The following is a 23,599-nucleotide window of genomic DNA, read 5'->3' as shown; positions in this document are numbered from 1 at the left end:
GAGGCATCCAGCTTTACCACACATATTCTACTCTCCCTCTCTCCAAAGTGGGGTAGTGAACCACCTTTTCTATCTCAGTGAATAGAACCCATTGGGTTTTTTTTTTTTCCCCCTTGAACTTTCTGATTTGCTGAAATGTAACTCAGGAATATAAAAAACATTTAGCTTTAGATAAATTAGTGCTCTCCATGCTACGTATAAGAAAAAATTTCAAATTGATAGTAAGGATAAATTTTGAATACTTTTAACACTCTAGATAATTCTAATAATTGATATATAATTGCATAGAAAATGTCCTGTCATACTCTCAGAGATGACTCCTGGTACGCTTTACCCAACTTTAATAATTTTAGTCTAAAACCTACTTCATGTTGACTTTCAGATTTTCTAAAAATATGTAAAATATTGGTATCATACTATTCTAGTTGTCAGATCAGATTAGATCAGTCACTCAGTCGTGTCCAACTCTTTGCGACCCCATGAATCGCAGCACACCAGGCCTCCCTGTCCATCACCAGCTCCCAGAGTTCACTCAGACTCATGTCCATCTAGTCAGTGATGCCATCCAGCCATCTCATCCTGTGTCGTCCCCTTCTCCTCCGGCGCCCAATCCCTCACAGCATCAGAGTCTTTTCCAATGAGTCAACTCTTCGCATGAGGTGATCAAAGTACTGGAGTTTCGGCTTTAGCATCATTCCTTCCAAAGAAATCCCAGGGCTGATCTCCTTCAGAATGGACTGGTTGGATCTCCTTGCAGTCCAAGGGACTCTCAAGAGTCTTCTCCAACACCACAGTTCAAAAGCATCAATTCTTCGGCACTCAGCGTTCTTCACAGTCCAACTCTCACATTCATACATGACCACAGGAAAAACCATAGCCTTAACTAGATGAACCTTTGTTGGCAAAGTAATGTCTCTCCTTTTGAAAATGCTATCTTGGTTGGTCATAACTTTTTTTCCAAGGAGTAAGTGTCTTTTAATTTCATGGCTTCAGTCACCATCTGCAGTGATTTTGGAGCCCAGAAAAATAAAGTCGGCCACTGTTTCCACTGTTTCCCCATCTATTTCCCATGAAGTGATGGGACTGGATGCTATGATCTTCGTTCTCTGAATGTTGAGCTTTAAGCCAGCTTTTTCACTCTCCACTTTCACCTTCATCAAGAGGCTTTGTAGTTCCTCTTCATTTTCTGCCATAAGGGTGGTGTCATCTGCATATCTGAGGTTATTGATATTTCTCCCGGCAATCTTGATTCCAGCTTATGTTTCTTCCAGTCCAGCGTTTCTCATGATGTACTCTGTAGAAGTCTTATATTTATTTTCTATTCAAAATCCTAATGAAAGTGAACTGCCTAAATTTCCTGTATTGCTTTGTTTCCCATAAGCAAACTCTAATCCCCAAAAATATTTCCATTTATAAAATTCAATATTATGTGCCACAGACAATTAAATATAGCATATAATCATATTTTTCAACGAAGATTAAGTCTTTTAATTATAGAAATCATAGTTACTTATATTCCCCTTTCAACGTGGGGGTAACCAGGCTCCTCCGTCCATGGGATTTTCCAGGCAAGAGTACTGGAGTGGGGTGCCATTGCCTTCTCCGTAAATGCTTTTGCTGCTGCTGCTGCTGCTGCTAAGTCGCTTCAGTCGTGTCTGACTCTGTGCGATGCCATAGACGGCAGCCCATCAGGCTCCCCCGTCCTGGCTTTTAGGTATCATCTAATATGTGAATATCTGACATGGCAGCTCATCCCCGACACTATTTACTCACAGGGACAACCGTGCAGTTACAAGACTTGCGGTGCGAAGCCCCCTGGCAGGGCAGGACTCAGTGAGCTCAGCCTCTGATTTGACTCCAGAGACCCAGGGGACCCGACGAGGGGGAGGCACTGGCTGGGCCACTGCGCCCCTGACCAGGGCTTGGAGGGCAGAGGGAGGGCCGGGCTCTGATGGCCAGAGAAGGGCAGAGCCACCCGGGTCCAGCGAGGATGCTCCGGGTCAGTCCCACACCTGTCCGTCGTGTCTGTGTGAACCACGCCGCTGAGGGTCGCGGGAGCCGGAAGGTGGGTCCTATTAGGGGAGTAAAAAGTGTTCTTCTTCTAACTAGGCAGAAAGGTCCCACCGAGATTTGAACTCAGATGGCTGGATTCAGAGTCCAGAGTGCTCACCATTACACCATGGAACCCCCTCGGGAGCCACCTGGTCTCCATCGCCAGACAACGGTATCCGCTTCTTTAGCCTCCATACGTCCCACCCATAAGCTCAGGGCCTTCTAAGGCCCTGAGGAGACTCCAATACGGTTGACTCCCCGAGGTGCTCAACCCTCTCGCTTTCTCTCTGCTCCTCTTCTTTGATCGACTCAGCTCACTCTCACCTCAGAAAATGAGGTGAAATCCACTTTGGGTTTTGTGCCAGGGAGGACCCCCTAGGTCTCTAACACCAACCACATATTCTGTTTAGGTTAACCAGAGTGTCCCATCCCGAGGTAAAATTTCTGCAAATAAGAGTGTTATTCTCCTTTTCTTTGCCTTCACCCTTTTCCCATAGCCCAGACGGGGCAGACGGTCGTCAGGGCAAGAGGCAGGGTTTCCTGGGTCCCTTAGTTTTCTCACAGCGCTGATCACACTCCTAAGCGGCCACCACCTCTTACCTGTAACATATAAAGTGTGTCAGCGGTGGAGTGGGAATGGAGGCAGGAGAACTCTTCTTTTATTCTTCATATATTTCTGATTTGGAGAGGGATAAGTTATTCTCACAACAAGTGTATATTGTTAAATTTACAATGTGAGTACAAATAACCATTTAAAGAAAACACTCAGAGAAACGAGCTATACTCACTTAAACTGAAGTCAATGTCGCTCAGTCGTGTTCAACTCTTTGTGTCCCTAGGGACTGTACCTCCCAGGCTCCACTGTCCAAAGATTCTCCAGATAAGAATACTGGAGTGGGAGGCCATTCCCTTCTTCAGGGGATCTTCCAAAATCAAGGATTGAACTAGGATGCCCTGCATTATAGACGGATTCTTACCGTCTGAGCCCCCAGGGAAGCCCACTCTGGTGGAAACCGCCTGGTGAACACAGGAAACCGAAGCACAGCCCCGGAGGCCTTTGCCAGGGTGGGCAAACTCTCATTCGTTGGGTGTAGGCGAGGAAACATGAAGAGCCACCGTGGGAGCACCCCGGTGTTCAGCTGTGCTTGGATCTACTTCGGTTCAAGCCAGGAACCTTCGAGGCCTGGATGGAGGTTTCTCCGGGGGCGCTGGCATCTGTGGCGAGTAGGGGCAGGAAAACGGCACCGTTTCTCTGGGGGACAGAGCGCTCACCCCGGAAATGAGTGTCTACTCCAGAGAGAGTCCAAAAGAACCCCGTACTGCTGTCTCTGTGGCGTAGTCGGTTAGCGCGTTCGGCTGTTAACCGAAAAGTTAGTAGTTCGAGCCCACCCAGGGACGAAAGGGTGACATTTTAGGCAACACCAAAGAGACTCTCTTTTGCCAGGAGGACACCGGAGAAGTGATGCGCCCAACGGACTTGCAGAGAAACACAACAGGAGTCAGGTGCAAAGAAACAGCGGGGAGGGCGCGTCCCGGGTGGATCGGAAGCGTCGGTCATTCCTGAGAGCCCCGAGCGCTGATCGCCGGCGCCGAGAACAGGACCACCGAGGCGCGGGTCCGCAGCCCGGGAGGGGCGGCTTCCACACCGCTGGGTTTCGGGGGTCACCTGGGCCTCGGGCGCACCCACCGTCCCCGCCTCCTGTGGGTTCCGGGAGCTGGGGGGTCGGCGGGGGCGACCCCTGAACTCAGGGTGTGCAGCTGAGGGTTTGAGGATTCTTTGTCGGGTGCGGGGCCCCAAAGGCAACCTGTGGGGGCCCGAGGGTCCTCACTTCATGGGAGAGGAGGAACCCTAAAGCAGAGCCCTTGGGAGCCGCCGTCTCCGTGCCTGAGAGAGCTTGGAGCTTCAAGGTTCCTCTTTGAGTGTTAAGAGTTGGTGGTGTGATTACTGGTGGCGGGACCTCGAATTTCATGGATACAGTGTTGAGGAACAGAGTTTACCCCGTTTCAGTAGTGTAGTGGTTATCACGTTCGCCTCACACGCGAAAGGTCCCCGGTTCGAAACCAGTCGGGAACAGGTTTTTCCCTTTCTTTTTGCCCCCCCCCCCCCCCCCCGCCCCGCCCCGAGATGTGTCTTCTCTTTGGCAAAACCAACAGGCGCGAAAGGCACGGGGTGAGGCAGGGGACGCAGCTGGAGGAAGACTTGGTGACCACCTGGAAGTCTCTTTATTCAGCGTTCGGAGAGGCCCCGGAGCCACGTCAGAGATCTGGAGGTGGACGGATCCGCTCATCACCCGCCACTCATCACCGAGCCTGACGACAAAGAAAACCGAGGTTCACAAGGAGAGCAAGACCTGGGCTCGGCAGCACGCAGCGCTACAGCTAGACCAGGAGGGACCCAGTCCGCTACTTTGTGTCCTTGCCCCAGAGCAAAAGCGACGCCCAGGAAAGGAGACGTGAAGGGCGATGAGCAGCGGGGGCACGGCTGGGAGCCCTGCACAGCTGCACACAGCCCTGGGCCGCTGCGACATTGCCTTTCCCGCTTTCTGACTTTCTGAAGCCTCATCTTCCACGCACCTTTCACCGGCAGAAACTAAGTAACTAATTTGTTTACAGCTCCCTGGTGGTCTAGTGGCTAGGATTCGGTGCTTTTACCGCTGTGGCCTGGGTTTGATTCCGGTCAGGGAAAACTTTCTTTCTTTCAGCGTCTGCACTCACATAAGTCTCTCTCTTCCTGCCCAGATCGGAAGTGTACTTTGCTTAAAGGTCCAGGGCAGAACATTTCTGCACAGAGTTTCTAAATGCTGCTGAGTCCGGGCTTCAGGGTCCTGGACCTCAGGCTGGTTATTGGAGCTGAGATGCCATGAATAGCCTGTGCTGGCCAGCTGGCCTCCACTCTTTTCTCCTGGCATGGTAAACCCAGAATCTTACTTAACAGAGTTTTCATTCAAAGAGAATGTGAGGCTTCAGTTCCAAAAAGTCATTAAAATCCCAAACCAAAAGCTTTTGTAAGATACCAAAAGTTTGCAAGAAAACGAACATCCTATATCCTGTACCTAAGTGCCCAGTTAACATCACATTCTTTCTTTATATAAGAGTCATGACATCACTTGATAGTAACGTGCCAATATCTCGGGATTGTTCCTTTCCTTTGGCGTCCCTCTCAAAGCTAATTTTTGTGGGACCTGTCTTCTAAGGCCAGGGAACAGCTTTCCCGTCCAGAAAGGGGCCCTCTTGGCCCTTCAGCACCTGGAATCCGTTCTCTTTAGGATGTAGAGAAGGTATATGTGTGTTAGTCGCTCAGTCCTTTTGGACTTTTGGCCATCCCTTGGACTGTAGCATTCCTCTCTCCATGGGCCAGCAAAGCTCAAAAGCAACACAACAACAATGCATTGGCCGGGAATCGAACCCGGGTCTCCCGCGTGGGAGGAGAGAATTCTACCACTGAACCACCAATGCTGCTATAGAGAGCATATTTGCAGGGATAGCCTAGATGGAGTTTTATTCAGGTCTTTCTCAAGTGCAGGCCACTCATGCCCTGTGCTTGTAGGACGGTCTAGGCTTTCGTCCTCCGCCCTCAGCTGCACCGGCTGCCCTCTGACCTCTGGCCTCCTGCGGGTTGCTTTGGCGGGCACTCAGGTGTGCTTTGGATCCGTCTGAGTGGTGGAACCGCCTGGTGCTCGTGCACACTGGCCCAGTCTTATCCAAAACTCTTTGCAACCCCTTGGACTCTAGCCCACCAGGCTCCTCTGTTCTTGGGATTTCCACGCTCCTTTGCTAGAAACCCATCGAGGCAGTACAGCTGCCCCCTTGGCTCTTGCCTGGCTCTCCATGCCCTGCAGGGAGCGTAAAGTGTTCTGTCAGGACACAGAGGTGAAGAATCCTTCCCTGTGGTCGGAGGATGAGAGAACCAGATGGGAAATGCTGCAAAGGGAGGGGAATATTCTCAAAAGCTTCCCAGAACTGCTGTGTGGGTGCTGTCGGTTGGGTGGCTGGCCTATGACAATAATACTTAGTCTTGTGTTCTGGCCTTGATCCAGTCCCAGGTCCAGTCTGAATTCAAGCACAGAGGCACCCTGCTTTCCCACACATATGTCATTCTGTCTCTCTCCAAGGGGAGTTCTGAACCACCTTTTCTATCTCACTGAATAGCAACCATGTGGTTTTTTTCTTTCTTTTTTTTCCTTTAACTCTGTTTTGCTGAAATGTAACTCAGGAATATAAAAAAGGTTTAGCTTTAGATAAATTAGTGCTGTCCATGCTACAAACAAGAATAAAATTCAAGTTGATTATAAGGATGAATCTCAAATACACTTACACTCCTGAAAATTCTAATAATTGATGTGTAATTACATAGAAAATGTTTGTCCGGTCATGCTCCCAGAGATGACTCTCGGTATGCACCACACTACCCTAATAATTTTGGTCTAAAAACTATCTCATGGTTACTTTCAGATTTATTATTATTTATAAAATTTCAAATTATGTGCTCCAGTAAATTAAATATACCATATAATATCTTTTAAATCAGGATTAAGTCTTTTGATTTAAGAAATAATAGTGATATAATTATTCCTCTTTCAATTTGGGGTCCATGTTTTTAGGTATCATCGAATATGTGATTTTAATCAGCATTTATCAGACATGCCTCAGCTCAAATTGCAATTTTAAGATCTATCATTAACTTTAAGCTCTTTGACTGATATTAAATTGGTTGAATTAATGTATAGTCTTTGCCTGGAAAATTTCTAATTAAGGTAGAAATAATAATGCCCAAATTTTTATAGGTTATATATAGAAGAGCTCTAGCTTAACACCTTAAGAGAACATGTGGGTATCTTTAGGAGATGTTCCTGAATGTAGCCATAACGTCACTTGAAGAAGAGCACAACACATGGACTCTTTAAGTTAAGTAAGGACATGTTGCTTACCTGATATACTCCTTTATTTAAAAAAAAAAAAAAAAAAAACAAAAAAAACAAAAATTCCTGATTCTTAGTTACCTGCCTTCTAGATCTCAAGTCACCCATTTTCCCATGTGCTAGGTAATTCTTCTTTTAGTCACTGCAGGGTCCTTAGGTGCTGGCAGGCAGGTGAACTTGAGAAGAACATGACAGGCTGCTCTCCTGCTGTGATTCTTATTTGTCTGTGTGTGTGTGAGTGAGATTCTTATTTTTGATGCCTCCTGGTTTGAATGCACCAAGGAGTGGGACCTTGGATTTCCTCCTGATACAGCAGTTTTCCTAGAGAAGGCCTGGTACCTGGTGAGCACCTAGTAAGTGCTTGCTGACTTAAGGACTCCTAATGCACAGTTTTGGAAAACTGATGAAGAAGACAGAATGTGGGTAAGATCCACACAGGCCTAGAGTATAAGGGACAGAAGGACACAAACTCCAAGAGGGAGAGAGAAGGGCAGAGAGAAATGTCCTAGAACCTAGAGACATCCTTGACTGAGTACAGAAAATCTGAAGAGCTCTTCTTTCCTCATGAACTTCAACTGAGGAATCAGTGGAAGGTGAACCAGGAACTCTAAGGATCCAGGTTTGCACAAGATGTATTATTGGTGCAGGATTCTGTAGCTTGCAACAATTTGTCTCAAATGAGATAATTTTTGCATATGTAGCCACGTACTGTTGAGATACCATACAGAGACAGTCTCAGGCTTGCAAGGAGGGAGACCCCTCATTAGATTGTGTGCATCCAACCAAAGCCAAAATACAACTCATGAAGGGAAGAGGATAAATGTCTGGGACCAGTCTTTTTTTTTTTTTTTTTAAACTCTTGTAATCCATAAGCTGCTCTGCAAGAGGCTCTCCAGAGTCATTCTGGCTGGTCTTGTCTGGACTCAATGACTTGGTCACCACTGAAAACAGTTACAATTATTAGAATACTTTCCAATCAGCTTGGAAGTTTGGTTGCTGAATATGTGCAGTCTCTGGAAATGTACACATTGCCTTTTCATTGTACCTCCCGCTAAGTTGAGTCAGTAGGGCACAAATTCCTTTGTTAGAGTAACAGACAGGTGTATTGACAATTTCTTGTGATGGCAAGACCATGAAGCAAAAGACTGTTTCCTTGAGTCGGCAAAATACATTGGAATATAAATTAGCACATCTATTTAGGGAAAATTAAGAACATAAAGAGATGCCTTCAGTTTCTAGCAAAGGTGCAGTGACAGAAATCAGATTAACCCTCCTTCCTAAAGCTCACTCTCCCTCTTTATCCCACTCCCAAAGAACAAAAAGACAAAAAGCATGAAATACTAATTTCTAAGACACTGGACATCAGGCAGCAAAGGATAGCAAGCCCTGAGAGGTAAACAAACAAGGTGAGTCTTGCCATGGGCCCAGCTTCCTGCCTTCAGTGAGTTCCCAGGCTGGGCACCAAGAGGAGGATTTCAGGTAGTATTGGTGGAGAGCAAGGCAGCTAGAGTTCACAGGACAAAGATCCAGTGATTCTTATTTGTAAAGCAGATGTAGAGCAAAGGTATGGATATCGAGGCTGAAAGGGGTGCTGGGTGAATTGGGAAATTAGGCTTTACCTATATACACTATTGATGCTATGTATGACACCACACTTATAGCAGAAAGTGAAGAAGAACTAAAGAGCCTCTTGATGAAAGTGAACGAAGAGAGTGAAAATGTTGCCTTAAAGCTCAATATTCAGAAAACTAAGATCAGGGCATCCAGTCCCATTACTTCATGGCAAATAGTGGATGGGGAAACATCGGAAATCATGGCAGACTTTATTTTTCTGGGCTCCAAAATCACTGCAGAGGGTGACTGCAGCCATGAAATTAAAAGACACTTACTCCTTGGAAGGAAAGTTATGACCAACCTAGACAGCATATTAAAAAGCAGAGATATTACTTTGCCAACAAAGCTCCATCTAGTCAAGGCATGTGAGATTTGGACTAAAAAGAAAGCTGAGCACTGAAGAATTGATGCTTTTGAACTGTGGTGTTTAGAAGACTCTTGAGAGTCCCCTGGATTGCAAGGAGATACAACCAGTCCATCCTAAAGGACATCAGTCCTGGGTGTTCATTAGGACTGATGTTGAAACTGAAACTCCAATACTTTGGCCACCTGATGCAAAGAGCTGACTCATTTGAAAAGACCCTGATGCTGGGAAAGATTGAGTGCAGGAGGAGAAGGGGACAACAGAGGATGAGATGGTTGGATGGCATCACCGACTCAATGTACATAGGTTTGGGTGAATTCCGGGAGTTGGTGATGGACAGGGAGGCCTGGCGTGCTACAGTTTATAGGGTCGAAAAGACTCAGACACAACTGAGCAACTGAACTGAGCTGAACTGGTACAATAAATAACAAAGGAGAACCTATTTTATGGCATAGAGAATTACTGGATACTCTGTGTTACCTAAATGAGAAGGAAATCCAAAAGAGAGGGAATATATGTATAGCCTATTCACTGTGCTATTAACACAACATCATAATTAACACACTGGAAAACAGATATACTCAAATAAAAGTTAATAATAAAAAAAGAAACATGAAGAAAGGTCCCGTGATAAGAGAGAGTGGGAGAGAGAGAGAATGCTGGGATATGAAAGGGGCTCCCTCAAGTACTCAGCAGAGTAATGATCGGGGTATCCTTTTGAAGAAAGTGCCTGAGGCCAAGGAAAGAACGTTTTAAAAAGATCATGGAACACAACCTGGTGCTCACACAGGACAAGCAATTGTATGTAAGCGATCTCCCACACAGACTGGACTACTTATAACTCATGGGCCATTGGGAAGAACATTCAAAAAACTCTTGTGATGGACAGGAGGGCCTGGCTGTTAAAATGCTGCACTCAATATGCCCGTAAACTTGGAAAACTCAGCAGCAGCCACAGGACTGGAAAAGGTCAGTTTTCATTCCAGTCCCAAAGAAAGGCAATGCCCAAGAATGTTCAAACTGCTACACAATTGTTGTCATCTCACACGTTAGCAAAGTAATGGTCAAAATTCTCACTGTGAGGCTTTCACAGTATGTAAACTGAGAACATCCAGATGTGCAAGCTGGATTCTGAAAAGGCAGAGGAACCAGAGATCAAATTGCCGACATCCGTTGGTTCATATTAAAAGGAAGAGAGCTCCAGAAAAACATCTACTTCTGCTTTATTGACTATGCCAAAGACGTTGACTGTGTGGATCACAACAAACTGTGGAAAATTCTTCAAGAGATGGGAACACCAGACCACCCTACCTGCCTCCTGAGAAATCTGTATGCAGGTCAAGAAGCAACAGTTAGACATGAAACAATGGACTGGTTCCAAATTAGGAAAGGAGTATGTCAAGACTGTGTGTTGTCACCCTGCTTATTTAACTTCTATGCAACGTACATCACGTGAAATGCCAGCCTGGGTGAAGCACAAGCTGGAATCAATATTTCTGCAAGAAATATCAATAACCTCAGACATGCAGATGACACCACGTTTATGGCAGAAAGCAAAGAGGAAGTAAAGAGCCTCTTGATGAAAGTGAAAGAGGAGAGTGAAAAAGCTGGCTTAATAGTCAACATTCAAAAAACTAAGATCATGGCATCTGATCCCATCATGACATGGCAAATAGATGGGGAAACAATGGAAACAGCGAGAGACTTTATTTTCTTGGGCTCCAAAATCTCTGTAGATGGGGACCACAGCCATGAAATTAAAAGACGCTTGCTCCTTGGAAGAAAAGCTATGACTAACCTAGACAGCATATTAAAAAGCAGAGATATTACCGTGCCAACACAATTCCATCTAATCAAAGCTATGGTTCCTCCAGTGGTCATGTATGGATGTGAGAGTTGGACTATAAAGGAAACTGAGTACCAAAGAATTGATGCTTTTAAACTGGTGTTGGAGAAGCCCCTCGAGAGCCACTTGGACTGAAAGAAGATCCAATCAGTCCATCCTAAAGGAAATCAGTCCTGAATATTCATCACAAGGACTGATGCTGAAGTTGAAGCTCCAATATTTTGGACACCTGATGGGAAGAGCTGACTCAGTATAAAAGTCCCTGTTGCTGGGAAAGTTTGAAGGCAAGAGGAGAAGTGGGTGGCTGAGGATGAGATGATTGGATGGCATCACCGACTCAATGCACATGCATTTGAACAAACTCCAGGGTTTGGTGATAGATAGGGAAGGCTGGCATGTTGCCATCCTTGCATCCCTACTGAACTGAAGAAATTGGGGAACAGTTCCTTACCACCGGAAAGCTCCATAGGGCCTACAACCAGCCCATCTTTCTCTGCTCTGAGTCACCTTGTAGAACAAGCCACAGTCAGTGAATCCAAGAGGGCACAGGACAAAGCTGACTGCAGGATACTTTTATCTCCTGATATCCCCTCACCTTTTCATCTGGGCCCTACATCGTCTCTACCTGTGGCACTCATTATCTCTCTGAAAACCAAGAAAATCATCCCTTGTGAACACACTTCGCTTTCCCTCACCCCAGCACACCTGCGGGACAATCTGATTTGAGTCAGAGAACAAAAGGGAAGGAATTCAACACCACAGCCGAAGACACAATGATGAAGAGGGTCAGGCTCTGCGGATTGAGCTGATCCAGGAGGAAAAGCAGCCGGTGGTCGAGCCTCTATCAGGGGAGGCCCCGAAATCAGGTCAAGATCAGGGAGTAGATGGACCCGCCCATCACCGGCTGAGAACCAAGTGGCCCCTGCTTCACAAGGAAACAGGTTCAGAAAGAGAGCTTGACCTCTCACCACACCTGGATTCCAGGTCTTCCCTCACGACCTGCGGAGCCTCCCTTGTCCAGTTCTTGGATGAGGCTGAGCCTCTGATCCAGGGGTTGGGCAGGCGTCGTTGTGCTTTGTCACATCTTCGGGGGCAGGAGATGGATCCGTCCCCTTGGCACGCTCCACCCCCCGGCTCTAAAGCCCTGTGCCTACCATTTCTGCTGCAGGGAGCCGTGTGTTTGTGGTCCCTCGGGCGTCCGCTGCGCGTCCACCCTGACGGGGAGAGGACCACCTCACCCTCGTCCCGTCCCAGTGGGACGTCAGCATGCCGGTGCGACAGAAAACGATGAATCCGCTCCTCTGGACGTGGGAGGTGAAAACTAGGACCTGCAGGGGAGGAAAGCAAGGCGAAATCTCAAGAAACGCCCTGATCTAAAGCTATTTTCAAATCCGCCTCTTTGGCAACTCAGGCCTCTAGGGCGATTGAGGGTGCTGTCGAGCCGTAGCACTCTCGACCGCACTCGGAGTCCACGCGGAACCAGGAGGAGCCCTGCGGCCTGGGAGCCGGTGCGCATGCGCCCGGCGCCTCCCTCGGGTTCTGAGCCCCTGAACCTCAGACGCCAACGCAACGCCGCACTGAGAAAAGGAGGAAAGCCACTGCTGGAGAAAAGGGCACATGCATTCCCCAAATTGAGAAGCTCTACTGCTAAAGGAAACCAGAGACAGACAGACACACAGACACCACTGCATTAAAACCTTTCAGCGAAAAGAAACTCTGCCTGCTGTGAGGTAAATAGGAAAACCCTTCAAGACACCTGCTTTCTGAAAGAAAAAAACGCATTTACCTCTCTGTTACATTCGCGCTCCACGAACTGTTGACTGCAAAATTATAAAAGGAAAACAAGAGGCGTTTCAGACATTGTAAAATGTAAAACAAACCCGCCCTTCAAGAAGAATCTCAAGTTTGGAATGAAGACGGTCAGATCTGCGTGGATCGAGCCTGGCTCCTAGGCGGCTTTATGCTGGGCCTGGTAGGCAAAAGAATTCAACAAATGACCCGAGCCTCAGTCTTTGCCGCCGTTCCTGCTAAACGTGAAAGCGTGATGCAAGTCTGGACTAGAATCTGGACTGAAACTAGAGGACTAGAATCAGGCACAGACGCAGGAATCTGAGGAACCCCCGGTGCCAGGCGGCGCTGGAGAAGCGCTGCTGTGAAAGGCCTGCGAGAGAGGAGCGCACGGGTCAGGCGGGGTAGAGGGGACGGCGGGTCCTTTGTTTCCCGAGTGGGATTTGAAGCATCGAGCCTGGTCCCCGCTGGCGCCATGGGAAGGGACTCTAAGGCAGTGGATCTGCCTCTGGAAGGGCTGTGTCCACCTTGACGGACGTGTGGCCACCTGGGGCTCAGACGCACCTTACTCCCCCCCCCCCCCGCCCCCTCCGCCCCGCCTCCTGAGGCTTCTGAGAACTGGGGAGTCAGCGGGGGCGACCTCTGGGCGCAAAGGTGGCACACAGGGACCTTGCCCCGGAAGAGGCGAGGAACCCTAAACCAGGCCCTTTCAGGAACTGCAGACCCTTACTTGACGGATTGCCTGTGTTTCCAGAGTCCTCTTCCTTTGAAAATTTGAAGGTCATGCAATTCTTGGGTATGTCACTAGACACAACTGGCCGTGTGGTTTCCGTAGTGTAGTGGTTATCATGTTCGCCTAACACGCGAAAGGTCCCCGGTTCGAAACCGGGCGGAAACAACTCCACTTTCCCCCAAAACTTTTAGATTCATATTTTAAACAGAAAATAGAGGTCTGCCGCCTGGAGTGAGGCTTGGAGCTTCAGCTTCCCCATCAGTCCTCCCAAAGAATATTCAGGGTTGATTTCTTTTAGGACTGACTGGTTTCATCTCTCCTTGACCTGCATACAGGTTTTTCAGGAAGCAGGTAAGGTGGTCTGCTATTCCCATCTCTTGAAGAATTTTCCATATTTTGTTGTGATCCACGCAGTCAAAGGCTTTAGAGGAGTCAATGAAGCAGAAATAGATGTCTTTCTGGAATTCTCTTGCTTTTTCTATGATACAATGGAGGAAAAATGGAAGGAAAAAGGAGGAAAAGGATAGAACCAAATTAATTGGAAAAGTATATGGAAAAGGTTAAATAGAGAGTATATACGCAGTGGAGAAAATTTCATTGGTAAAAGGTGTTTACAGTGTGATGATGATGAGCCTACTCTTTCATGCATTCTAGGATTCCCAGTCAACCTGCTTTCCTCCAGAGATCCTCTCTGAGGATCACAGACTACCTGGACGTACGTGCTTGTATGTGTGTGTGTGTGTGTGTGTGTGTACAAGACACAGAGGAGTAGGGTGGTAGTGGAGCATGGGAGAGGATGCATAGACTAGAAACAATCATACATCATTTACATTCTAAGAGAGTGAGACACGTCCCTGGATGGGCTCAAACCAGGAGCTTTGCGGTTAAAAGACCAACGTGCTAACCGATTGCGCCACAAAGTCGGGAGGAGAGTTTCATCCTCAGTCCCACAGAAAGCAAGCATACTTACGGAACTGGGAGGAGCCACTTCTGTTTCACAGAATGGCGTTTCCACTTCGGAGCCTCGGACAACCTGAGAGATGGAGTCCACTGAGCCTGTTCGTTCCCGTCGGGGAGCCGGGAGGTTCCGAGGGCAGAAGGTCTCCTGAGCGTCCTCGCCGCTGCAGATGTCAGCGCCCAAAAGAAGCCCCGAGCTTGAGCCGAGGGGCCCCAGAAAGAAGCTGATGGCTCCTGGTTTGCTCCGCCTTCGTCCGACCATTTGCGCTTCTGGACATCGGTTTAGTAGATGGCGTGCGTGTGGCTGCAGCTGGAAAGAGATCAGTTTATTGTGATCCATACAATGTAAGGCTTTAGCTGTCTTTTGAGGACGGGAAAGGAAAGGTGTGAAGAGGGCGAATAGATCTGAGGAAGGCCAAGGGCAGGAGAGAACAGAGAATGAGCCAGAGAGAGAAAGAGACTGCAAGAGAGAGGAGCAGGCTGGTACGGTGGCGGGGACCGACGCTGGATGGGGAGATCACAGAGCCTGACTCTGGCTCAGCTCCCACGCTTTACTGAGGTGTCCGGGAATCTGGTTCACCCCAAATCGCAAAGCTGCTGGCCTTACATTTGTTCTGGCAGTTTCCTTTGCTGATTCCATGAGGAGGGGCAAGGTGGGCTGTGTGGGTTTGCAGGTGAATACAAGACCTATGGGCTACCTTGGAGATAACTAGTGGGCAAGGAAACACACAAATTCACTTTCCCGTTTGCAGGCTGGTCTTCAGGGTCTGGGTGGGAAACTGGAAAATCTGAGTGCGGCTATCAATATTGATTTCGAGATAAGGAGATCAATAGCTAAGCAGTCAGTGAAAGTGGTTATGTTGGTGGAGGAGTGGGAGTGGGAACCTGACAAGGGGGCAGTGGACTCCTCTTCCCAGGCATGTGTAACTTGATACTGTGTGTGTGTGTGTGTGTGTGTGTGCTGTATATACACATATATACACGTAGTAAGGTCCATTGCTTGTATTTTAACTTTAAATGTTTATGTAGTCATATATATATATATATGTTATGTAAAATTCTGGGTCTTGAGTCATGTATAGGAATGTTTTCAACTGTAAAACCTTAATTTTTTTTTTAATTGGGGGATTTTTGAAGCAAGGAATTGGACTACTGTTCCCCTTTTGATGAGCTGATCAGATGAACTAGTAAACTGGCAGGTCCCACAAGCCCAGGAGGCTACTGCCGGTCAGACAGGATTCCTTCACTCTCTCTTGAAAGTTCCGCTGCCACTGAAAGATATCACTAACTTAAAAGAAAACCACACCCAGACTTTATGCAGTGCAGTGCCAAAATGCAAGACCTTACACTCAATGGTGACATGCAAAGTGCCATGTGCTGAGGCTCTGTCTACAAGTTTTACATGGGTGTACTCACTTTATCCTTCCAGCAGGCTTCTATCATATCATCATCCTCATTTCACACATGAGAAATCTGAGACATGGAAGGTTAAATAACTTGTCTAGTCACTCAATCAGTGAGTGGGATCTGAAAGCAGCAATTTGAACTGGAGCCTGCCTGGCTCCACAGGATATGGTGCTAGTCAAAGAGGAACACATATGGTAAAAATGTTTGGCAAGAGATTTAAGCCCGCATGTTTCTTTGACAAAACACCAAGGAGGAGTCATGTAAGACGAATAAAACTGCAGTATCCTCATGACCCACTTGCCTCCCAAACACCTTTCTTATTCCAAGAGCTGCTCCCCTTGAATCCCCAACTTACACACTTCTGCAAGAACTAGGTTTTCCCTCCCTTTTATCCTTTCCTCTCACATTTCCAATACCTCTTCCATAGCTCTTCTGTTCTCTCTTCTGTTCTTTCACTTCCAGGTCATTCATTTTTTTTTAATTTAAAAATGTTAACTATATCTAAAGAAGAAAATAAGCAGTCATCCATAGTCCCACCTCCTAGAATGGACTGCTGTTAACAACTTTGCACATTTTCCTTCAAATCGATTTTTACATTATTCTAAGTAGCAGAAGTGCATGGGTTCATGCTAAATCATTTCAGTCCTGTCTGACTCTTTGGGACGCATGGACTGTAGCCCCCCAGGCTCCTCTGACCATGAGAGGTTTCCAGGTAAGAATACGGAGTGGGTGGCCATGCCCTCCTCCGGGGAATCTTCCTGAACCAGGGATGGACCCCACATCTCTTGTGCCTCTTGCATTGGCAGATGGGTTCTTTACTGTTAGTATCACTTGGGAAGCCCCTAAGCTCTATATGTGTTATTTTAAAAAATTAAAAGGACACAGAACATACAAATATGTAAAATTTTGAAACATCTTAAATTCAAAAGTAACTTCTGTTAATATAAGTGAATGATAATGCAGTCATTTAGGTATACCAACCAAGAGAAAAAATATATATATATGCTTTTATATGATTGAGCTCTTATAGAATCTATTCCAACTTGAAAGTATTTCAATTTACTAGTGTATAAATTTAATGAAAAAACACAAAAATGAAGAAACTGTTGAACTTTCAATCAAATTGTTTACCTTAAGAGACATACGTTTCTAAAAGAACCCTCTAATGCTAATAATAATAATGAGTGTCATTGAATTAAGTTATTAAAATGTGGAAGGATTCTTCTCATTATTTTTAAAAAATCAAATTTCTTAAGAATTAATTTTAAAATAATACAATCTATCCATTTCAAGTCTGATGACTTTTGACAACTGAACGTACCCGTGGAAGCACTATCCAGTTCAAGAACATCTCCAGCACTCCAAACTATCCTCTTGAGCCTCTTTGCCGTCAATCCCCCTTCCACTCCCTGTCCCAGGTGCTCAGTGATCTAGTTCTTGTCACTAGGGATTAGTTTGTCTCATCGAGTAATTCCCATAGGTGGCTCCGCAGAGTATGAACTCTTTTCATCACTCAGGATGATGTTTTAATCCATATCGTTGCCATGTATCAGGAATGTGTTTCATTTTATTGAAGAGTAGTATTCCTTTGCAATGACACCCCACTCCAGTACTCTTGCCTGGAAAATCCCATGGACGGAGGAGCCTGGTGGGCTGCAGTCCATGGGGTCGCTAAGAGTCGGACACGACTGAGCGACTCCACTTTTCACTTTTCACTTTCATGCATCGGAGAAGGAAATGGCAACCCACTCTAGTGTTCTTGCCTGGAGAATCCCAGGGACAGTGGAGCCTGGTGGGCTGCTGTCTATGGGGTCGCACAGAGTCAGACATGACTGAAGCGACTTAGCAGCAGCAGTAGCAGTATTCCTTTGAGTGAATATGTCACAATTATATCTATTCACTTCGTGCTGGACATTTGAATGCCTTTCAATTTGGGGACTATTATGAACAAAGCTACTATTAGCAAGTCCCTTTTGTGGGCATATGTTTTATAAATTCCGTTTTCATTTTTCTATTCTTTAATATGCACTTATTTTGTGAATAGATGTTACATTCATCATGACAAAACTTATTGAAATATTTAAAAATGTATTCAAATGTTACAAAAGACTGAAGTGCCAGCTTATCTTTGATTGTTTCCTCCCAGAACATACTTAATATTGGCCACCTTCTGCGCCAGCTGTGTTATTTGATTATCTCATTTAATCTACACAACAGCTTTATGAAGTACTTATTATTTCTTTCATAAGACACTTGCAAAATTGGCCTAGCGTATTGGAGTTGATCCAAGGTCAAAAGGAGGGTAAGTGGTGGCACCAGGACTAATAGGAGGCCCCCTGAATGTTGGGCTCATTACATTTGGGCTAAATATTCTCTGCCGTTCCTGGTTCCTGGTTTCCTGTCTAGCTTTTGCCCCTGATCTGTGTGCTTGAGGCGGACCCTGGCAACCAGCATTTCCCGGTCTTGCTTGCCCATGGAAGCCAATGGGTGCAGCCAAACAAATGAGATCAGAAGGGAGAGGGGAGGAATGTGAATGATAAATGTTGCCTGCCATATCAGCAAACAAAGCATGCTGTGCCATCTAGCCACCAGCCACTACCGACCTTAATAAGTGCATTAAGAAGGAACCTATCTGTTGTCGGAGTAGAAAAAGGCAACCCACTGCAGTATTCTTACCTGGAAAATCCCATGAAGAGAGGAACCTGGTGGGCTACAGTCCATGGCGTCCCACAGAGTTGGATATGACTGAGCATGTATGACTGAACAGAGACTGTGGGATCTTAGGTCCACAAACCCTGGCCCACAGCTGCGAAAGCACCAAGTTCTAACCGCTAGACTTCCAGGGATTTCTTATCACATCTTAAGATGTCAGTTACCTGGGTGTAAACTTCGTCAAAGCACTTCATTATATGTACACTTGAAAACTGCAAGAGACTGGATTATACATGGTCTCATCACGAAAAAGAAATGAGAATTATGTGATGGGATGGAGGTGCCAGTTAATGCTCTGGTGGGAATCATTTTGCCATATATAACTGTATCCAATTAACGTGCTCAACTCACACAGTGTTATGTCAACTATGTCTCAAAAAAGTTGGAGAAAAAAAATTTATGAAAAAAAGAAAGAAACCGGTGTTACTTCTTTAGAATCCATCAAAAGCCAAGGGGATGCGTTCTAGTGCTGCAAGTTCAAGTGCAATGCAGCTGGGGAGGAAGAAGGACTGCTTACTCACTGGTCACCTGCCCAAGGTTGTCTGCTTTGGCTCCAGCAACTGGTGGGAACTAGACTGGCCTTCAGCAGCGCCAGGAGGACTGGGTCCCTGCAGGCTCCCACTTCATTCTCATGAGGTGTTTCGATGAGGAAATCACCAAGGATTTCTTCTTTTCCCCTAGTCTATTACCACTTTCTCACTGTGTCTCTTCAAGACCATTGTGGGATGGTTGGATGCTGAGTGGACACGGCTTGAAGGAGATGCTGCTCTTCTCCTACTGGTCTCTTCTGGCCGGGAGGTTACTGTCCGCGGGATCAGAACCAGGGGGCCGGGAGGGCACCGGCTCTCTGAGAACCAAAATTCGCCGCGTGCACCCGGGTGCGCCTTGCCGGCTCCCGGCCTACTGAATCCACGCTGCCGGCTGAAGCTTCTCCCGCGGCGCCACGCCTGCGTGGGGCTCTAGACCCCGCGACAGGGGCCATGCTGAGGTGGCCCGGCCCTGCCCCCGACCCTGGAGGACAGGCCGCGGAGAGGCCAATCTTGACCGACCTGGCCAAGAGAGTTCTCGACCTCGGCCCAGCCCCACACACTCGAGGTTAAAAGACTCAAACCCTAAAGTTTCCAAGGAGTTGAATCCATCTCCCGAGTTGAATCCATCTCCCGGCCTTTATGAGGAAAGTTGAGGGAGGAAATCAGACCAAGAAAAACGTTATGTGCCTCAAAATGCGTAACTAACCAAAGAAAAATAGGATTTTCTGACAAGTTGGAAGCGTGGTCTGAAAGACTGGTGTCAAAGAGAAGTGTGTTCGGTCTGAGCCAACAGAGCATCAGGTAAGGTGGGAAAACACCCTTGCCACAGGGGTGGAAGGGGAAAGACCCAGAGTTTCTTTCGGAACCCTGGGGCCTTCCCAGAAAGCATAATCCATTGACGCTGTCCCCTTTCCCACATCTGTGGTCCTTAGAGATATTTGGGATCCCAGGTCTCACCTGGGGGCCTCCATTCCAACTCCTTTTTTTTATTTGGAAGACAAATCCCAAAGGTTTGCATCACCCTGATGTTTGCTTTTCAACTATCGAGGTCCTGAAAGCCTCTGGACCTCGCTAACGGAAGGAGTAACTGACCAGCTGCAGTTCACAGAGGAGCCTGAAATTTTGGCCTGGGAGAAGAGTTGTGGGAGTGGAGAGCAGATGCTGGGGCATCCTGAGGTCTAACTGCCTGGGGGCCCACAGGGACCTCGCTCTGGGAGAGGTGAGGAACCCTAAGTCAGGGCCTTTCAGGAACCCCAGATCCTTACTTGAGGGATCACTTGGGCTTCCAGAGGCTTCTTCCTTTGAAAATTTGAAGGCCAGCTGTGTCCAAACATGCATTTCTTGAGCATGTCACTAGGCGGTAGTAGCCATGTGGTTTCCGTGGTGTAGTGGTTATCACGTTCGCCTAACACGCGAAAGGTCCCCGGTTGGAAACCGGGCGGAAACAGCGGCCCTTCTCCGCAAACTTTTAGATTCATATTTTAAACAAAAATGGAGGCCCGCCGCAGGGAGTGAGACTTGGCACTTCAGCTTCACCATCAGTCCTTCCAAGGAATATTCAGGGTTCATTTCCTTTAGGACTGACTGGTTTCATCTCTCCTTGACCTGCATACAGGTTTTTCAGGAAGCAGGTAAGGTGGTCTGTTTTTCCCATCTCTTGAAGAATTTTCCACAGTTTGTTGTGATCCACACAGTCAAAGGCTTTAGAGTAGTTCATGAATCAGAAACAGATGTCTTTCTGGAATTCTCTGGCTTCTTCTATGATCCAGTGGATGGAAAATGGAGGAAAAGAATAGAACCAAATTAATTGGAAAAGTATATGGGAAAGGTTAAATAGAGACGACTACAAACAGTGGAAGAAACTTCATTAGTAAAATGAGTTTACAGGGTAGATGATGAGCCTACTGTTTGGTGAATTCCAGGATTCCCGGTGACCTGCTTTCCCCCCGAGATCCCGGACATAGGTCCTCCTGTGTGTGTGTGTGTGTGTGTGTGTGTGTGTGTGTGTATCCAACACACAGAGTAATGTAGTACTGGAGCTCAGGAGAGGATGCACAGATTAGAAACAATCGTATATCATTTACATTCTAAGAGTGAGACGCCTCCCTGCGTGGGCTCGAGCCAGGAACTTTTCGGTTAACAGCCGAACTCCGTAACAGATTGCACCACAGAGACACGAGGAGAGCTTACTCCTCACTCCGACAGAAAGCAAGCATGCTTACGGAGCTAGCCGGAGCCACCTGTGTCTCTCAGAATAGCGTTTCCCCCTCCGAGCCTCGGACAACCTGAGAGACGGAGTCCACTTAGCGTGTTCATTCCCGCGGTTCCGGAAGCCGTGCGATTCCGAGGGCAGAAGGTCCCCGAAGTGTCCTCGCCGCGCGTTGCTCCAACTCCGCCGCAGATGCCAGCGGCCAGGAGACGGTCCGGAGCTTGATCCAAGGGGAGCCCGAAGGAAGCTGATGGCTCCTGGTTAGCTCCGCCTTCATCCGACCATTTGCGCTTCTGGACATCGGTTTAGTAGACGAGGTGCGTGTGGCTGCAGCTGGAGAGATCACGTCCAACGAGGAAACGTGAAAAGGAGCGGAGAGCAGGCAAAAGCATGGATGAGACAATGAGACCTGCCAGGAAGCCTGTGAAGAGGCTCAGACAGATCGTGAGGGATAAAAGATAATTTTATCACCTAGCAGAAAAATTTGTTGTGCTGTTCAGTCACTCAGTCCTCTCGGACGTTTTGCGACCCCATGGACTGCAGCACGGAAGGCTTCCCTGTCCATCACCAACTCCTGGAGCTTGCTCAAACTCGTGTCCATTGAGTCGGTGATGCCATCCAATATCTCATCCTCTGTCACGCTCTTCTCCTCCTGCCTTCACTCTTTCTCACCAGCAAGGTCTTTCCCAATGAGTCAGCTCTTCTCATCAGGTGGCCAAAGTACTGGAGCTTCAGCTTCAGCATCAGTCCTTCCAGTGAGTATTCAGGACTGATTTCCTTGAGGATTGACTGGTTTGATCTCCTTGAATTCCAAGGCACTCTCAAGAGTCTTCTCCAACACCACAGTTCAAACGCATCAAGTCTTCCATGCTCAACCTTCTTTATGGTTCAGCTCTCACATCCAGACATGACTACTGGAAAAACCATATAGCATTGACTATATGGACCCTTGTTGGCAAGTAATGTCTCTGCTTTTTAATACGCTGTCTAGGTTGGTCATAGCTTTTCTTCCAGGGAGCAAGTGTCTTTTAATTTCAGGGCTGCAGTCACCATCTGCAGTGATTTTGGAGCCCTGGAAATAAAGTCTGTCACTATTTCCATTGCTTCCCCATCTATTTGCCATGAAGTGATGAGACCGGATGTCATGCTCTTAGGTTTTTGAATGCTGAGTGATAAACCAGCTTTTTCATTCTCCTCTTTCACCTTCATCAAGAGGCTCTTTGGTTCCTCTTTGCTTTTTGCCAAAGGGTGGTGTCATCTGCATGTCTGAGGGTCTTGATATTTCTCCCTGCAGTCTTGATTCCAGCTTGTGCTTCATCCAGCCTGGCATTTCGCGTGATGTATTCTGCGTACAAGTTAAATAAGCATGGTGACAATATACAGTCTTGACGTACTCCTTTCCTTTTTTGAACCAGTCCATTGATCCATGTCTGGTTCTAACTGTTGCTTCTTGAGCTCCATACAGGTTTCTCTGGAGACAGGTAAGGAGGTCTGGTATTCCCATCTCCTGAAGAATCTTCCACAGTTTGTTGTGATCCACGCCATCAAAGCCTTGAGTGTAGTCAATGAAGCAGAAATAGATGCTTTTCTGGAATTCTCTTGCTTTTTCTATGATCCAAAAGATGTTGGCAATTTGATCTCTGGTTCCTCTGCCTTTTCTAAATGCAGCTTGAACATCTGGAAGTTCTCGGTTCACATACTGTTGAAGCCTGGCTTGGAGAATTTTGAGCTTTACACTGCTAGCATGAGAAATTAGTGCAATTGTGCAGTGGTTTGAACGTCCTTTGGCACTGCCTTTCTTTGGGCTTGGAATGAAAACTGACCTTTTCCAGTCCTGTGGCCACTGCTGAGTTTTCCAAATTTGCTGGCAAATGAGTGCAGCAATTAAACAGCATCATCTTTTAGGATTTGAAATAGCTCAGCTGGAATTCTGCCAGCTCCACTCGCTTTGTTTGCAGTGATGCTTCCTAAGTCCCTATGTTGACTTCGCACTCCAAGATGTCTGGCTCTACGTGAGTGATCACACCACCCTGGTTATCTGTGTCATGAAGGTCTTTTTTGTATAGTTCTTCTATGTATTCTTGCCACTTCTTCTTACTATCTTCTGCTTCTGTCCTTTATTGTGCCCATCTTTGCATGTAATGTTCCCTTGGTATCTCTAGTTTTCTTGAAGAGATCTCTAGTCTTTCCCATTTTAATGGTTTTGCTCTATTTCTTTGCACTGTTCACTTTGGAAGGCTTTCTCATCTCTCCTTGCTCTTCTCTGGAACTCTGCATTCATTTGGGTATATCTTTCCTTTTCTCTGCCTTTTGCTTCTCTTCCTTTCTCGGCTATTTATAAGGCCTCCTCAGACAACCATTTTGGGCATTTTTCTTTTCTTTTTCTTGGGGATGGTTTTGATCAAGGCCTCCTGTACAATGTTGCAAACCTCCGCCCATAGTTCTCCAGGCACTCTGTCTATCAGATC

General features: G+C 46.8%; 6 non-coding genes across 6 annotated transcripts; 4 read left to right on the top strand and 2 right to left on the bottom strand.

The window, feature by feature from the left end:
• Positions 1–2,115: 2,115 nt before the first annotated feature.
• On the bottom strand, positions 2,116–2,187 carry TRNAQ-CUG (transfer RNA glutamine (anticodon CUG)). The gene has a single exon. It is a non-coding gene; the product is annotated as a tRNA-Gln (tRNA).
• Positions 2,188–3,376: 1,189 nt separating this feature from the next.
• TRNAN-GUU (transfer RNA asparagine (anticodon GUU)) lies at positions 3,377–3,450 on the top strand. Its single transcript has one exon. It is a non-coding gene; the product is annotated as a tRNA-Asn (tRNA).
• Positions 3,451–4,053: 603 nt separating this feature from the next.
• TRNAV-CAC (transfer RNA valine (anticodon CAC)) lies at positions 4,054–4,126 on the top strand. Its single transcript has one exon. It is a non-coding gene; the product is annotated as a tRNA-Val (tRNA).
• A 1,311-nt stretch (positions 4,127–5,437) lies between these two features.
• Positions 5,438–5,508, bottom strand: TRNAG-CCC (transfer RNA glycine (anticodon CCC)). The gene has a single exon. It is a non-coding gene; the product is annotated as a tRNA-Gly (tRNA).
• A 7,900-nt stretch (positions 5,509–13,408) lies between these two features.
• Positions 13,409–13,481, top strand: TRNAV-AAC (transfer RNA valine (anticodon AAC)). The gene has a single exon. It is a non-coding gene; the product is annotated as a tRNA-Val (tRNA).
• A 6,815-nt stretch (positions 13,482–20,296) lies between these two features.
• Positions 20,297–20,369, top strand: TRNAV-AAC (transfer RNA valine (anticodon AAC)). The gene has a single exon. It is a non-coding gene; the product is annotated as a tRNA-Val (tRNA).
• Positions 20,370–23,599: the final 3,230 nt, after the last annotated feature.

This window comes from Bubalus kerabau, chromosome 6, assembly GCF_029407905.1.
Source record: "Bubalus kerabau isolate K-KA32 ecotype Philippines breed swamp buffalo chromosome 6, PCC_UOA_SB_1v2, whole genome shotgun sequence".
NCBI lineage: Eukaryota > Metazoa > Chordata > Mammalia > Artiodactyla > Bovidae > Bubalus > Bubalus kerabau.
The sequence above is the reverse complement of the archived record's forward strand: the minus strand, read 5'-3'. Positions and strand labels throughout refer to the sequence as shown.